This window comes from Schistocerca gregaria, chromosome 7 (genome assembly GCF_023897955.1).
Source record: "Schistocerca gregaria isolate iqSchGreg1 chromosome 7, iqSchGreg1.2, whole genome shotgun sequence".
Classification (NCBI taxonomy): Eukaryota; Metazoa; Arthropoda; class Insecta; order Orthoptera; family Acrididae; genus Schistocerca; species Schistocerca gregaria.
The window spans coordinates 510,316,413-510,330,945 of NC_064926.1; positions in this window are offsets into that span (position 1 = coordinate 510,316,413).

A 14,533-nucleotide genomic window follows, 5' to 3' on the forward strand; every position below is an offset into this window, starting at 1 on the left:
GGAAAAAATTACCAGGACTCGGAAAGATTAGTATGTATAGATACGCAGTTGCAGGCACACAAACATTAATACTGAACCGAGGGCGCTTCAACGTATGCAACACCTTTGCGCTACGTTCTTCTTACGGACCAAAGTCAAGTCTGCATTAGGAATCAAACTGAAAGTCTGCTAAAGCCTTGCATACCTTACTGCGACCCAGTAAAACAATCTTTATAAGTTGAAACGCGAGGCCAAAAACTAACAGCTCTCCTCTGGCTATGAGACAACACGCCACGCGGTTAAATCAACTCACCCTTCTTCGGAGAGACTTCGGCTGCAGATTCGCGGTGCACTGAAACTAGACTGACCATTTCACACACTCCAACGTTTCCCACGCGACCCCGTGGCCAGGAAACCCAGAGATGAAGCTTCCGCCACCAGCCTAACATCGGTAACTTTCACACAAGGGCAGCAAACTTCTACGCCTACTTGAAAACTACAAGGGCTGGCGATTCTGTACGACTACCGCTGATTCTCTGCAGCAGACAAAACCATCACATAACAAAGTGAAACACACCCACATTCATTCACTCATGCATGCCTGAGAGATCTGTATCACTGGAAAGCAATTGAAATGATAATGAAAGGGGGCTATAGAACCCTCTCAGGCTCTTAAAATTGTGTCCGATCTCCTTTTGGCGGCGTGATGCTGCAACTCGGAGTGGCATGCATGGTGTCAACAAGTCGTAGGAAGGCCCTGCAGAAGTATTCAGCCATGCTGCCTCCATAGCCATCCACAAGTGCGAATGATTTGCGGGTGAACAAAATAAGAGGATATGGACTATCGGACCAATTGTGTGATTGGATTGAAGAGTTCATAGATAACAGAACGCAGCATGTCATTCCCAATGGGGAGAAGTCTTCCGAAGTAAGAGTGATTTCAGGTGTGCCGCAGTGGAGTGTCGTAGGACCGTTGCTATTCACAATATACATAAATAACCTTGTGAATGACATCGGAAGTTCACTGAGGCTTCTTGCGGATGATACTGTGGTATATCGAGAGGTTGTAACAATGGAAAATTGTACTGAAATGCAGGAGGATCCGCAGAGAATTGACGCATGGTGCAGGGAATGACAATTGAATCTCAATGTAGACAAGTGTAATGTGCTGTAAATACATAGAAAGAAAGATCCTTTATCATTTAGCTACAATACAGCAGGTCAGCAACTGGAAGCAGTTAATTCCATAAATTATCTGGGAGTACGCAGTAGGAGTGATTTAAAATGGAATGATGAGATGAAGTTGATCGTCGGTAAAGCAGATGCTAGACTGAGATTTATTGGAAGAATCCTAAGGAAATGTAATCCGAAAACAAAGGAAGTAGGTTACAGTACGCTTGTTCACCCACTGCTTGAATACTGCTCAGCAGTGTGAGATCCGTACCAGATAGGGTTGATAAAAGAGATAGAGAAGATCCAACGGAGAGCAGCGCGCTTCGTTACAGGATCATTTAGTAATCGCGAAAGCCTTACGGAGATTATAGATAAACTCCAGTGGAAGACTCTGGAGGAGAGACGCTCAGTAGCTCGGTACGGGCTTTTGTTGAAGTTTCGAGAACATATCTTCACCGAGGAGTCAAGCAGTATATTGCTCCCTCCTACGTACATCTCGCGATGAGACCATGAGTATAAAATCAAAGAGATTAGAGCCCACACAGAGGCATAGCGACAATCATTCTTTCCACGAACAATACGAGACTGGAATAGAAGGGAGAAACGATAGAGGTACTCAAGGTACCCTCCGCCACACACCGTCACGTGGCTTGCAGAGTATGGATGTAGATGTAGATGTAGATGTAGATGCAGGACCTCTCGATTATGTCCCATAAATGTTCAATGGGATTTATGTCGGGCGATATGAGTGGCCAAATTATTCGCTCGAATTTTCCAGAATATTTGTCAAACCAATTGCAAATAACAGTGTTCTAGTGACATGGCGGATTGTCATCCATAATAATTTCATCGTTGTTTGGGAACATGAAGTCAATGAATGGCCGCAATTGGTCTCCTAGTAGCTGAACTAAACCGACTGTCAGCACTGACAACTCTACGCAAACGGCGCTGTTTTCGGACTTCAAGTGAAGCATTGTTCGTGGTGAAAGGTAATGCCTGAAATTTCTTATTCTCAGCACGCACTTGACACTGTTCCCGCACTAATGAATTCCCAACGATTTCCGAAATTGAATGTCCCATGCGTCTAACTCAGCCTACCAACCCACTTTCAAAGCCTGTTAATTCTCGTCATACGGCCATAGCCATGTCGGACACCTTTTCACATAAATCCCGAATGGCAGTTCTGCCGGTGCACCGTCCTTTTATACAGCGTGTATGCGATACTACTGACATCTGTATATGTGCTTGTCGCTACCCTATGACTTTTGTCACCCAAGAGTAAAAATGGTTCAAATGGCTCGGAGCACTATGGGACTTAACATCTATGGTCATCAGTCCACTAGAACTTAGAACTACTTAAATCTATCTAACCTAAAGACATCACACAACACCCAGTCATCAAGAGGCAGAGAAAATCCCTAACCCCGCTGGGAATCGAACCCGGGAACCCGCGCGTGGGAAGCGAGAACGCTACCGCACGACCACGAGCTGCGGACGAAGAGTACATTACAGCAAACTATGTAGGTTAAGTCAAAGGGCGCGCCTCTAACGATTGTTCAACTTAAAAACCCGTGCTGTTTAATTTATTGAGTTACAGGAGTGCACAAAAGAAAATTACAACATTCGGAAGGATTTCAGATCTTGCATTTTAAGTGTACTTCTCTACATAGCCACAGGAGGACATTGCTGAGGTAGAACTGTCATATGCAGCGTGACTGCTTTTCCCTAAAAGTGGTGTTTTCGCAGATTCCTCCTCTTCTGCCTCGTCCCATTCAGTTAGTATTGCCATGGAAATGGGGGAGGTGCCCATCCGGGCTGAGACCTAGTGTACAGCTTGCTAGCTGAATTCCTGGCTGCCCCTGTTCTATAAGAACTCGTACCTATTCGTTTTGTCGTACTGTAGTCCTGAGTTCATCTCGTCGCCATTCGTTCTGCAATCTTTCCATTACAGACATACAGCCACCTGCTTGTGCCTTCTGTTAGTGCGATGATGCCAGTTTCCTGGTACCAGTAATTTAACCTCTCTCTAAGTCGAGAAAATGGCTATTAACTGCATGTGCATGTTCTCTGGGCTTGCTATGCTGCGGTCTCCACTTGGAAAGCTCTAGTAATGCTTAACACATCCGGTATCGATAATGTAACTATAACACTGTTTTTGGGTACGATGGTTCTTTTTCGTACGAAAAATAAACTCGCACAAGGATGAAACTTTAATCAACAACTACCAATGGCGTGGAAATATTGGAATATCAGTTTGCTAGTGTTCAGTCAAGGTGTTATTGGTGTAACAGTTTCTTGTACCGGCAGTGTTATTAACGGATTTCTGATGTCGTGATACGGACTGACGATGAGAAATCAGGTGTCGCTGAAGCGGACATCGAATGAGGTGTGCTAGAAGTCTTGTGAGATTCCGGCTGCCCTCGCACAGCACGGCGGCGGCCTGCAGTGTTTCGCTGCTGCTGGACCCCCGGCACGTAGCGCTACGTGCTTCGGACCACAGCAGCAGCGGCGGCGGCGGCGGCGCTATTTATTACTGTTGTTTATCTGCCCCCGCCGGGCGCAGGAAATCACAGGCCACAACAGGCGGCGGCGCGACCCCGCTGATGGCAGCGGGGGAGATCCCCGCCGTCTCAGATCGATAGTCGACACGGACCGCGCCGCGGCGCGCCGACTGCTGTCTCTGCACCACCGGGCGCGTGCGACTCCTGGGCTACGCAGCAGGTGACTGCACGCGATAGCCGGCGACTTGGAGGCTCTCCTCACTGGTATTCACTACTAGAGTCGTCATGTTGTTGGTTTTCTTGTTGTTAGTCCTGTCAACGAACGAAAATTAGCGGAAAATTGTTTTTGACGTCGCAAAGGTTTGTGCTCTGGTAGGGGAGAGTTGTGGAAAACATACTAAAATTTCCCACCTGTTGGGCGTGGGCGTTGTGGCAACGGGTGTTTAAAGGTCACGTTTTTAGGTTTTTCTTGAATAGCTCGGAAACCTCAGATTCTGTCGAAAATATTTCCCAGTACGAAATTAAACTACAATAAATTTCCCACAATAAACCTCCTATTCATTTTCTCTGTAGAATTAGTAATATGCACATTGCAGGGGATATAGAAATCGCAAATTATGAAAAATATTATTTTATGAAAAAAAATTAATGTTTAATGCCCACTAAACTTAGAAACAGCAGAAAATCTGACTTTGTTATCGTGGGTCTCGGGTTTGATTCCAGCTTAGGTTGGGGTTTTCTCTGCCCAGGGACTGGGTGTTTGTGTTGTCCTCAACACCTCATAATCTAGATTGGACTGTGTAAAAAATTGGACTGTGTAAAAACTGGGACTTCGTACAGGCGCTGATGACCGTACAGTTGAGCGCCCCACAATCCAAACATCATCATCGTCATCATTAGTTATCGTAAAATAACACCTTCAGTTGGTAAATTTCAAAAATCGACTATCTTGCAGCTCGAGTAACGGTTCACCATTGACACATGTACCATGGGAAGCGCAACAAACCACGTAACATGTAATGCTAGCTTTTCGTGAGCCACATCGTCCCCCACACCCAGCAGCACATCGAAAAAAGATCATCTTCAGTACAGCTTCAGGTACTAGTGGGTCAGCCTTCCTGTCAATGAAGAGGGCAACAGCACAGCAGTAGAGCTGATATGAATGATCGAGGACGAGTGGCTGCCATGGAGACGTGGGATATAGATGTCAGCTTCCTCTCAGTTTTGGGTTTCGCCCCTTTTCTTCGCTGAAGACACGGAGTGTACGAAGTACCATTGACTCACACCCCAACCCTCAGATGCCTGGTACTCATATCAGTACCAAACGTTGTATGTCAATAGAGTACAAACCAAAACTCTGATTTAGTTCGTGCTCTGTGCTGTCGTCCAGTATAAGGTATATTTTGAATAAATGGCAGCATCGGTCGTAAAGACTGAAATCCTTTCACAGATCGATTTCGGTCACAGTGTGGCCATCTTCAGTGCAAACAATTCGAACCGTGTAGGCCCTTACCATAATATCACAACTTTTTGCATGAGGTGTAACATGTACTGTGGTGATTTATTCCAGCAAATATGTTCACTTTTGCTGCACACAATAACTCTGAATTGCAGAAGAACGTATCTTGTGACCTCAGCTGTTGCCAACATAGAATTCCCAGTGGTTAAAAAAAAAATGGCTCTGAGCAATATGGGATTTAACTGCTGAGGTCATCAGTCCCCTAGAATTTCGAACTACTTTAACCTAACTAACCTAAGGACATCACACACATCTATGCCCCAGGTAGGCCACACCGGCCGGCTTCCCAGTGGAATTAGCCATCAGCAGAACATACATAAACGCTAATTAAAAGTAACACCAGAAATAACAATCACAGGGAAAGCGCATCTTTGAGTAATTATTTGTATGTAACCATGAAGCCTTTGTTCCTGAATGAATGATATTGTATGTGTGTGTATATGTGGTCATGTTTGCATTGATTTTTGAACGTTTTGTACGTGTTATTGATATTATTCTGTTAATTATTAATACTGTTCGTTTTATTATTATTATTATTATTATTATTATTATTATTATTATATTGTTATCACGTTTTCTTCCTCATGTGTACATGTGTGATGTAATGGTTTCGTTATTTTTCTGTTCCGATTGGATATTCAGTGAAATCACAAATGTGCTCTGTGGGTGCACTGATTTCAAAGAAATGAAGTGTACGCTGTAAACCTCAAACAGCCCCTTTAAATATCATAAAGATATTGTTCCATATAACACTTCCACTCATAATACAGTAAAAACGGTTGTTATTACTGGCATTTGAACGCAGGATCTTCGGTACGACGATCCAACGCTCTACCAACTTCCCCATGGAAGCTGAGCATGCTACGGTCTCGTAGTTATGGTTTGCCTGTACTCCGTAGTTTTTGTGTTACATTTAATTAACGTTTACTCCCAGTGCTGGGAGCCAGCATATAGTACGAACTAAATCGGAGTTTTGCTTGATACTCTATCGACATACAACGTTTGGTATCGATCTGAGTTTCTGTCATCTGGGAGTATGGGTGTCAGGCACATTACAGAATTTGTCACAAGGTGGAAAAAAAGAACTGTCATATGTCATTACCTCATTGTATTCTAAGATTACAGTGGAACCTGCTTTTACAGTTCTTTCCCGTTCTGCTTGCTCGTCTTTGCGCTTCTAAGGATACCATGCATTATTCAAAAATTTTCACCTGAACTACTAAAGTATACAACAGCTTCTCTGGCGCAGATGTTGCTGCAAAAGTGATTGACTATTCCTCCCATTAATTACTTCATTCTCAGGGAGTACCCATTTTCTGCTTTTAGGTGCTGAGCCTATAAGAAACTTTTTATAGCATTTCTGTTAATATCTTGCATCTACAGCGTGTAGATCCCAATCAGAGCAAATAGGTCTTCAGATGGTGTTCCTCCCATTCATCGTTCCTCTTCACTTCTCGAACCGTATTGTGCTATCGTAACTGAAGGATCGAACACTGTATAGCTTTCGCCGTCGTTTATAGTTTCTTTTTTCATTCTGTTTATCGAAAACTTTATCATCAATAGCTTCCACACAAAACAGACACATAGTTTTAAGACCAGATTTCGCTTCAGCTGAATGGAAACAGTTGACTCTAGCTGATGTTGAAGGTTGTTTCTCTGGGACAGCTTCTCCTACAAAACTTTTAATTGACTTAGCGCTGGTGTACTCTTGTCTACAAGATGCATGAATGCCATCTGTTATTTTATTTCTTCAGCTATAAGCTTTTACAACTTTTCTCAAATAATTGGCATTTACCAATCCACGTAAGTAGTAGAAAAAACTACTTGTCACCCTACTCTGAATTATTGCCACATTTATTCAAGATGGCGGATACAAGATCAGGATAGATATGGCCACGTCACAATGACGTAATCGTTGGAAGTTCAAATTTTGGTGGGAAAATAGGCCAATTGGACTACCTCCATTAACCTGACCCCTCCCCTATCCCAGAAAATGGCCGGAAGTTCAAATTTTGTTTGAGGAAATAGGTCACTTGGGCTGCTTCCCCTAACCAAGGTTATCCGATTGGCACCTCTTCTTAGGAATTGGTGGGTAAAGGACTCAAACTGTGCTGGGCTGCTGGAGACGAGGGACATAAGTCTTTATTTTGCATGCAGTGTTTATTTAAACTATTTGAGGCAGTAGCTTCATCCAGTGTGTTCACCATGAGGTCTGGAGTCCGACTGACCTAGTACACAGTGCTGGCATCAGAGGGCGCTGTCGTCTCTTCTGTGATGTAATCCAAGATGACGGTCGGTCAGAAAAATGGCGGGAAACGGACACTGAGCTTTTTCTGGCCTGCTGGAGAGAGGAAGGGTTGTACTTTATGTATTATGGAACAATTTATTTATGGACGGATTTCAAGTAGTTTGTTTGTTAGACTGAGACAAAACACTCACCCACGGGTGCTTGGGGTCTCAGTAAATAGTCTACAGACCTGCAAAATATTCGTAAATCACAGAAATAATGAAGTGACTGATATAGAGACACGTAACAATTCGTAAATTACCGAATGTAAATTACCGAATAGTGCATAGCACACCCTACAGACCTCAAAACTACTCGAAGATCACTGGAACAATTAATGTAAACCGCTTTGCAGACAACATGAAAGTAACTTGTAAATTGTCAAAAAATAATGTATGTGTAAACGCTATGCAAACGCTCACAATTCTAAAATAGCCAAAAACAATCAAGTGAATAACCACTCATTGAACGTAAAATCGCTTTAGAACTACAGACAACTCTGACGTATCAGCGAACGCCCCCTCTACAGAACTCCAAGGTTCGCATACCAGGTGGCGCTCACGCCAGTCCCACATGCAAGACGCCTCTGACCTATGCCCTCATGTTTACTGGTTGGTGTGGTACCTCTCCAACTGTGGATACTGAAGTCAAAGGTTGTGCTATAGAAATCTGTTCCAATGCTTCCTAGAATAGCACAGGCTGCACTGTTCCTAGCAATCCTAACAGAACATGCGAGCTGTGTCTAGCTGTGCACATGTGCTTATTGCCAAGCATGGCTGACTCATCACCGCAAAATGTTCGCGCAGTGACCAGGAGCTGTTTACGAAAATATTCCAAACTAACGCCGATTGCATTCTTCCTGATGGTCCTAATGAGACATCACCACTGGAGCTCGCGGGTAATATCTAGCAATGAGCAGTAACGGGTAATATCTAGCAGTGAGGAGTATACCTACGGTATATGTGCTTATGCTGTCTGTCTTCACAGTATATGTACAAATGTCTGGCAGTCGATAGTTATATGCATGATGTCAAACGGTGATTTTGTATGGTGCAGGATATGAATTGTATGTTTACTACATCGACACAGTTCGCAGTGATATTTGTCGGGTTGAAGATCAGTTTCACACTCTATGGTTCTAGCTTCTATCCTCAGTAGCAGAGCTGTATAACTGAGTAAGTTTCTTTCCGTATTTCACGATCTGTAGGCCACTTCTCAGGGTTTAAGTATCAGTGCAATATGGTTATACGTAAAAAATAGTTTTCATGCTGAAAGTCTCGTCTGCAGAAAGAAAAGAAAAAGGCAGACAGTGGCTCCTCACCAGCAGCATCAGTTATTTGGAGGGTAAATTCAGTAAGATCCAACCAGAATGCTTCATCCATTCACAAGACGTCCCTCATGCTGGGGCATAGGAGTGCCTATAAATTAATTCAAACAAGATGGAGGCAAGGTATCTACAGAAAGTTTTGAGAAATCAGTCAAGGATAAGTTGAAGCGAACCATCCATCTCTGGTGGGGATGCCATCACTCATCCACCAGTGTGCCATTAAGGCATCTCCAGACCAGTAGTAGCTTAAATTCCCTCTGTTTTCCTCTTCTGTAAGACAGTGCTTCAAATTGTGTTTGCTTAATTGTTCTGATTTTGCCCCATCTGTGATTAGACAGTGCTCTCTTTACAAAAACAAGAATGCTTTTGTGATTGATAGTGTTTTCCTGAGCATGCTTAGACATTATGAAAGCCTTTAAGAGTGAGAACGTTTAACATTTCTGAGACATATGTTGACAGCTGGACATCACCGTTTCAAGGAAGGGAACATGTGATGTCTTGTTAGGACCCTTGGGAAGAATGCAATTGGTGTTATTCTGGGCTATTTTCGTAAACAGCTCCTGGTCGCTGTGTGAAGATATCATGGCGATGCATCAGCCACGCTGGGCAGGTATGCATGCATGCACAGCTAGACACAGCTCACATGTCCCGTTAGGATCTCTAGGAACAATGCAGCCTGTGATATTCTAGGAAGCATTGATACAAATCTCTATAGCGCACAGGGAGTGAGGTATTGCACCAGCAATTTTAAACAACTGCATGTGGGCCAGAGGCGTCTTGTGTATGGGATCCGCATCAGTGCACTGCCCGGCATATGCGCCTTGGAGTTTTGAGGGGGGCAGTTTGCTGATACATCACGGTTGACTATAGTTCTAAAACGGGTTTACGTGCAATGGGTGTTTGTTCACTGCATTATTTTCGGCTGTTTAAGCATTGTGACCTTTTGCATAGCATTTCACGTGCATTATTTTTTGACAATTTATAAGTTGTTTACGTGTCTGTTGCATTATTTTGTGAACATGTGTGCAGGCTGTTCAATGCATTATTTCGACAGTTTACGAGTTGTTTTCATGTCTTTACATCAGTTTAATGCATTATTTCGGTGATTTATGAGCAGTTTGAATGTCTGTAGGCTGATGCAATGCATTATTTGACATTTTACAATTAGAAAGCATGTCTGCAAAGCGTTTTACATGCGTTTTTTCGGTGATCTACTAGTAGTTTTTTATGTCTGTAGTGTGTGATATGCGTTATTTCGGTAATTTACGAGTTGTTTGCCTTTTCTGTATATCGGTGTGCTTCTTTATTTCAGTGATTAAGGAGTAGTCTGTAGGCTATTTACTGAGAACCCAAGCATGCCAGGGCGAGTGTTTTGTATCAGTCTAATAAATAAACTATGTGAAATCCATCCATAAGTAAATTGTTCAAAAATAAGTACAGTCGTCCTCTCTCGAGCAGCCCAGCACAGGCTGAGTCCTTTCCCAGCCAATTCCTAGGAAGAGGTGGCGGTCAGATGACTTAGGATAGTGGAGGTAGCGCCAAAATTTGCACTTCTCGCCATTTTCTGGGGTAGGGGAGAGCAGTGGAGAGGGGAGGGGGGAACAGAGGGGTTAGGTTAGTGGAGGTAGCCCAATTGACCTATTTTCCCGACAAAATTAGAACTTCCAGCCATGATAGCATCAAACATAATTTGCGGTTTACAAGAACATACCAGCGATATTCGGTACGTAAGTTTCGATCTGTCAGAAATGGAAACCACTGTGACAATCTGATGAAGCTTTGCACAGATGTGTTCGGCAGTGTCTCTAGCATGCCCGTCCATCGCAACACGTCGCTATTCTCACAACTGAGCACAGAGTGAGCATATAAAGATGCCTAGAAAATATTTTCTCGCCAAGTACGAGCACCAGGTGAGAAATTTTGCCTGAAGCCAAGCAGCCCCCATAACGTAACTGTCATGCGTTTCCTTCTTCAACACAATTCTCATCCATTTTCTGCAGGGGCACTGAAGATACTCCTGCATCGTTTTCGATGTGAAGTGTTCGGTCATCCACAAACAGGGCGTAAATGGCTGTCTATGGGTCGCATATCTACTCACAAGAATTGTTGGTTGTGAAAACAACATTTTAGCACAACCAATAAGCTGTAGACCAGCGCAGAGAACTGGCGGAAAGCACTGGCGTATACCTCTTTTGACGATCGGAACTTAATTTCCGAATATTCCTTGTATTTTGTATAAAACTCTTTTAATTACAACAAATAAATGCTCACTTAATAAAATGTAAGTCACTCTAATATTCCCGTATACGCACAGTGAAGTTGCTTTGTTTACCCAAATAAGAGAACTAGATAGGAAATTCTGGGGAGTGTACTGTCGATTATTCAGTGTATACTAAATAGCGAACAGTTTTCGTGGTGGGGGAACTGACCTTTCCCAGAAGACAGCCACAACAGTAGTGCATGATGACTAACAATCAGTTTTCCATTTCCCTACTAGCAGTGGAAGGCGGTGTGCAGAGATTAATGTACATTAGTTTCACAGTTACTATCTGAAATCTGTGTTTCACTTAATGTTAACGTATTTTATAGAAAGTAAACATTCCCCAGACGTTTAAACGAATACCATGTGACGTCCGCAACGACCAAACACAACGAAGGAAAAAAAAAAGTGTAAATGGACTATCAATCCTAAGGACTCGGTTTCGATTCCACGCTGGGTCTGAGATTATCTCCGCTCAGGGACTGGGTGTTGTTTCAGCCCCATCGACGCGCAAGTCGCCGAAGTGGCGTCAAATCGAAAGACTTGCACCCGGCGAACGGTCTACGCGACGGGAGGCCCTACTCACACGTCATTTTTTAGTTTTACCAACGCACAAATGAGTGAAGTAAGTGGGCTTATTCTGGGCAACTGACTTCCCTCATAACTCTACGTTCTGCCCCGCTCCCTATAACCACCAGCATGTTGAACATATATTATGCCTCGATACGACTGTAGTGAGATACGCCACAGTCGTTAAATATTTGGTCTTAACCCCATTAATTTAACAATTAATGCTAATTTTATACCACTAAAACACGGTTTCTAATAATTTGCTGTTTTTCTATTCCCTGCAACGCCGGAACTGATAGTTCTAGAGAAACAATGAATGGTACTTCTTTGTAGAAACTTTAATGTAGTTTAATTTCGTGCTGGGGAAACATTTTTTTCTGGAAGCTGCTATTTTCGACCTGTTCAAGAAAAAGGTGAAAAAGTGATTTCTAAACGTTGACACCCCGTAGGTGGGAATTTTCACTTTGTTGTTCATAACAGCCCTCCCCCTCCCCCTACTACTGCACAAAAATTTGCGACTACAAAATTTTTCCCATATTTGTCCCTTTTTGGTCTTCGTTGACCGGGCTATATTACTGTAATTCTTACTAAAAGACGTCAAAATGTTAGCGTGCCGACACCTCGGTGAGCTGAACAACTACAGTCTGGATAACGGACTCTAGACCAAGATTTCTTATTTATTTTCGGTAGCAGGTTTTAGCCAGTATATCCCATATACAGATATAAAACTCGTCGCAGAAACTACGAGTCCTATAAAGGAAATATAAATTGCGATCTACACCGCGTCATTCACACAACTGTAATTCTCAATTATAAAGACAAAGGACGATGTTACTACAGAGGCAGCACGTAGTGTCCTGTTCCAGTTGACTATCAGGTCCGCCATAATGCGCTAGCAATAATCGAATGATTTCAGTTTAAGTGGATACACACCTTCATCATTGTGTTCACTACGTTGGTTTGGGGTGGTCACCATTTAGAGACCTTTTTCAAAAGTTTCTACGCAGCAGTATTTGTAACCATTTCGAACCACACATTCACAGGTTCTTCTTAGGCTTTCCTATAACTAATCTGATTGGAGAAGAAAATTTCTTGGCTTTAAAATTTTTATGTTCATCGTTTTGAGCTTATTTTGTGAGTATCATACTGTCATCGACTTGTTGTCACTGAATTTTAACTTCTACAAATTTTAATGCTGACTATCTCTTTTACCTCTATATTTGTAAAAATAATGACGTACTACCATATAAGTTGCTATTTATGATTAAAATTGCTTTAGTCACTGTAAAATTATTTCACTGGTTATGAAGCTTTACGTGAAGCCAATCCTCCCAAGATTTCATGAGTAGTATTTAAACGTTCTTCCTGATAAATGTTTGAACTTTAGGACATCTTTCTGGCATGTAGTATACAGTAAAAATCTAGTAAATCAGTTTTATTTTATTCTTCACGAGTAATCACACAAACAGCTTGGCAGATAAAACTGCCTTTATTATTCGGCAAATGATCATAGACTAAGCTATCTTCAACATCTCAATCATTTTATCAATATCATACAATACAGTTCTCTTTTCTCAGACAATGTACAATAAATAAATGTGAGCGATGCAAACCAGTCAAGCTGAATGGCTGTCGGCTAGTTTGTTTTCCGAGAAAAGCTTTTACCAGATCTGTCACGAAAGAAGCTTTCGACGCTGGTTGCCTCTGATCTTGCCTTTTGTCCTGCAACTAACAAAATGAACTCAACCGTGAATTTCATTCACGGTTTTGACGTTAATGTAGTAAACGCACCACTTAAAAATAACACAACCTTGACTATGTCATCTAGATTCATAGGGACGTAGTCCAACGCAACGTTTACCACACTGCAAGCACAATCTCGAATTAGGGGAAGAATGGAAAAGAAAATTGGCTAAGACTTTTTCAAAGGAACCACCTGATCATTTGGCTTAAGCGTTTTAGGAGAACTACGGAAATCCTGAAGCTAGATGGCCGGATACGGATTTGAACCAACGTCCTCCTGAATACAAGACCAGTGCTGTAACTACTGCGGCACCTCCTTTGGTAATTCCTAATTACACCACTATTCATCAAATCACTATTATAGGAAAATAACGTACAGTTCTGCGGCAGCCCTCGAGCTGGAATGCGTGTTGTAAAAATACTATAAAGCTCCATTCATGTTCAAATATTTTTATACTTGTGGATAGCTGAGTAACTCACTGAAGCCCAGAATGTCCTATAGAGAGGATTCTTTCATGAATTTCTCTAAGGCTCCAGTAACTTCCTCAGTCGTGATACTGTTAGGCACTACACAGCTATGAAAGACCCAACTGCCAGTCCTGTACCGTGCTCATGAGGTTAAGGTAGCAACATCAATAGGACAAGTATGAAAAATACTATACCACAAGTTCTCCTCCTTCGTACCGAAACTCTTGAACTCACTACCTCGCTTAGTAACGCTTATATAAAGGAGCCTCCTGGCACGATCTGCCTTATAATGTGCACCTGACACTCGCAGAAGTTCTGTTCTCACTGCTGGAGAACAGAAATAAGACAGCAATGATAGCATTTAGACGTTCGTGTCTCCAAGTGGAAAGAGTATTAAATCCACAGATCAAATAAATTGCTAACATGGTTTAATCTGTGGAGTATGATATGATTTTCGGATCACATCTTTCGTCACTACCGATGTTATTACCTTCGTCATTACATCTGACTTTGTTCTTATTGTTATTATTGTTATCATCATCATTATCTATATTTGCGACTGACTTAAATAATCTACAACAGCCTCACTCTGATTTCTGCCCAACACTTTCTTGGAGCGAGCATTAAAATGCGAAGATTTCCCATTGATTAAGCAATTATCTGTGTGAAAGAAATCACTAAATGACAATCGGACTATTCTAATCCT